We start from the raw sequence: 3,953 nt of genomic DNA, 5'->3' as shown, positions 1-3,953 counted from the left end.
GGAAGCAGGGGACCTTTGGCCAACCCAGACAACTGAGTCACATGCGGACGTGCTGAGGCCTCGCTCTCTCCCAACAATCACCATGTGCACTGATACGATAAAGTGTCAGATAATGCTGCTGCCAGGGATGATGTAAAGATGTTCTGCAAGATGTGGGTGAAGCACCCTGAGGCATCACCGCAGGTCACTCTCCATCCAGCTGGGATGTTTTCACCCGCTCCATCCCGGCAGACAAAGTGCAGCCATGGTGTAGCGTGAATGAGGAAGGTTCCTAGAGTAGTGGGCTGGGAAACCTCCACAGTTCATTGCTGCTGCCAACTCTCTGATACGTGGATCTCCACGGGGTCAGTGGATCCCAAATGGATTTGAGGAAATAGCATTGAGTAGGAGTGGGAGGGAAGAGGCAGTGCTGGCATGAGTCTCAGAAACAGGAGGCAGTATGGACCAGGGTGATCACAGGGTCACCAGGATGCTCAGGGCCAACATCAGACACACCCATGGGATAAAGAATCCTCCTGAATCCAGAATAGAAGCCTGATTCATTGTACCATAAACCCAATCCTTGTAGAATCTAACGTCTGTGTACACTGCAGGCACTTCTTTCAAAGCACAGTGAAAACCCCAGCTCACAATCCCCATCTGGATCCATCTGTCATTAAACTGACAGACCAGGGGACCCCCAGCATCTCCCTGGAGAAAAAGGAGAGACAAACAAACACAGCAATGAATAGGGATCATCATCAGAAGGGCTGATAGTTCGCAAGGTCCCAGGGAGATAGGCACCAAGGTCTTTCCTCAGGCATCCACCAGGCCCAGGTTTCCTTGAATGACATTTGAGAGCTGAAAACTTCAATATCATCTGAGAAATACTATTCCTTCCCAGGTGCTCAGGAACCTACAGGAGCTAGAAGGCCAGTGAGCCCTGAACATCAGTCCTGCCGGATATACTCAAATTCTCCTTCAGTGCCCCTAACCCTCCCCTGCCCCTCTCCAAGCCTCCCACCACCCAGCAACTAAAGGGGCATCCCCTGGCACTGTGAGGAGCTTCCAGAGCCCTTCTCGGGCTCTAAGGCCAGAGTTTATTCCACTGGTCAGTCCTGGGCCTTCCTAGCTGCGACATTCTCTCACTATCATTCCAGCATGGGGGCGCCAGACTCCCCACCTCTACCCTGAAATCTCTCCCAGTCCCAGCTCCACACATTCAACTACATCCTCTTCCAGCGGCCCCTCTCTCCAAACACATCCAGACTTGCTAAACCCCCAGCTCGCACACACACTGCACACCAAGGAGTGATGTACACTGCTTGCTGTTCCCCAGTACTGTTCTGGTGGCCTAAAGGCCTGCCTGGACAGGACCAAGAAACGCAGCACAGCCTGCAGGCCACACGTTCTGACTCCAGCCCCTACTCTGGCCATACTGGCCTCCTCATTGCTCCAGACCGGAAACCCATTCCCTAAACATGACCAGTGCGTCAGACCTTGAGTCTCAGACTCACTGCTCCCTCTCCCACAGGTGATGTTCTCCTCTTGCCAGAATCCAAACACTCATCCTCTGAGACCTGTCCCCTGTCCCCTGCTCAGGAAGGCTGCTTGGGGCAGAGGGGAGGCTGTGGGCCCAGGATTCCTACAGGCACTCCCAAGGGGACCTGGAACTTCTGTCTCTGGAGGGCCCACATCTGTATAATAAGATGTATAATGTCCAGGTGGCAGGGTTGTGAGCTGGGAGACTGAGCTAATGTGGGTGAGTGCTCACACTGGCACATGAAGTGACTACAGAAAGAAATCAGTTATAGGAACTACGTGATTATCATCATCACCCCCAACTTCACCACACCCTGGCAGCACCCCCAGGATGGGAGGGCTGCTCCCTATTGGAGGAACAGGCCAGGCATGCTAGAGGTGTCTTGAGGGGTTCCCCAGGTAATCTCCTTAAGTAAAGGCTGAAAGAAGTGGTGAGAAATAACTCAGGCCCTGCTGCTGGGGATGAGGAAACTGCACAGCCTCAATACAGAGATGGCGAGGGACCATCAACTCACCTTGCAGGGGCCTCCACTCTTCTCAAGATAACCACAGACCATTCCTTTACGAACTACCTTGGGAAATGGTTTTTCCTGTTTCTTGACCATCCTATTACATGTCGTGTAGTGAAGAATGACTTGCTTAGTCTCCTGAAGAGTGGGTACATGTGACGGCCCTACAGAGAGACATTCAGTAATAAGTGGATCTGCATGAGTAGAACATGACAGGGTCCCCCAGATCCCACGGTGGGTCTTGATCAGGGCATTCACAGTCTTTCCCTCTTAGAGAAGGAAGGACAGTGGGTTTTGTCCCATTTGATACAGAAGGACCTGAGGCCAACGGCTGACATGGGGAGCAGACGAGGTAAGAAGCAAAGCCAAGTCAGAAGGAGGGACAGATCAACACAAAGACAAGGCTTCTTACAAGGCCTGATACAAAAGCAAGTGTTGTCACTCTGGGTATCCACAGTAGCAGTGACAGGTGTCTGTACAGGGCAGGGTCACAGACTCTGGGTCAGGTAGTGCCCACGGGTTCCCTTCAGCCTGCAGGCCAACCCCAGGGCATCAGACATCCCCCCTCAGATCCTGCCAGCCAGTCTCACCAAATTGTAAAGTTCGGCCCCATCCAGTCGCCCAGCACACTGTCCCAGCTTTCACTTCAAAATCCTTTCCAGGAAGGCACACTGGCTGGATGTACGCAGAATAATTCACAGAGAGGGCCAGCAGAACAAGGGCAATGTCATGCCTCATAGTCTGATAATTATAGTAGTTATAGCAAATGATGTCTTGAACTGGAATGACCACTGCATTTTGGGAATTTGATTGTAACAATGTGTCTCCTAGGCGCACTGTATATTCCTCATGGCTGTGGGAAGACAACATGCCCCTCACAGAGATGCTGGAGGGGCTACACTCCCCTCCACCCCTTCCAGGTTCTTCCCAGCCTGTTCCCATCTCCTACCAGCCATCAGCCTTTCCTCCCTCTAAACAACATCCCCTCCTCATCCCAAACCACTGGAGTCAGTGATTCTCCAAGTGAGGTCCCAGGAGCACAGAACAGCACCCAGGATCTTGGTAGAAATGCAAGACTCGTGTTTCACTCAGAGTGAATACAAACTCGGGGCTGTGACCTCATTTTAAGGTAAAGAATGGAGAGATCGGGTAGGGGCTCAGGTAGGAGGCAGGCCTGGCTCCTTGTCAGGCAGCCTGACCCGCAGCCCAAGCCCACCGCCCCAAAACTTACCCTCTTACACAGTGAGCTGACGTCAGTACCCAACGTGGCGCAATGAGGGAGCCTCCACATTTGTGGACATTGTTGATCTGCAGGCTCACCTGCCAGGGCCACTTTCTCTCAGGGGATGGCACTCCACCAACTATCCGCATAACCCGATGGCCACATGTTCCTGTCCTCGGTACAAAGGACCGGAGGTGACGCTGCTGCCTCCCTCCTAATACCCCCACCGCGCCCACCACACCCGCCTCCTCCACCCCCACAACTACCAGCGCCTCCTCTAACATCAGCGACACCACGCCCACCCCGCTCAATTCCGCCAGGACAGCCTGACCCTTCAGCACCCCCATCAGCCAGGCAGTATGCCTCAGGGGATTCCAGGCAGGCCCATGCCGTCCCGCACAGACGCAGTACCTTGAGGAGGCAGCGGTTCAAAAGCGGGAGTCTGTGCAGGTTTCAAAGTCTCTCCCGCTGGAGTTATGGGAGGCACAGGAGACACAGGGTGTGCTGAAACATTCACGGATGTCGGGTATCCTGAAGTTGAGGGGGTCCCCTGCAATGTGGGGCTCATTGTAGAAGCCCCCTTGGGTCCATCACCCTCACCTGGGGAAGATGAAAGAACAATGGGAAGAGGAGCTGACCAGAATGCACCCCACACACCACTGGGCCATCGGCATGGCAGCCTGCTCACCCTCAAACCCCAC

Source organism: Bison bison, unplaced genomic scaffold, assembly GCF_000754665.1.
Source record: "Bison bison bison isolate TAMUID 2011002044 unplaced genomic scaffold, Bison_UMD1.0 scf7180017864482, whole genome shotgun sequence".
NCBI classification, from domain to species: Eukaryota; Metazoa; Chordata; class Mammalia; order Artiodactyla; family Bovidae; genus Bison; species Bison bison.
The sequence above is the reverse complement of the archived record's forward strand: the minus strand, read 5'-3'. Positions refer to the sequence as shown.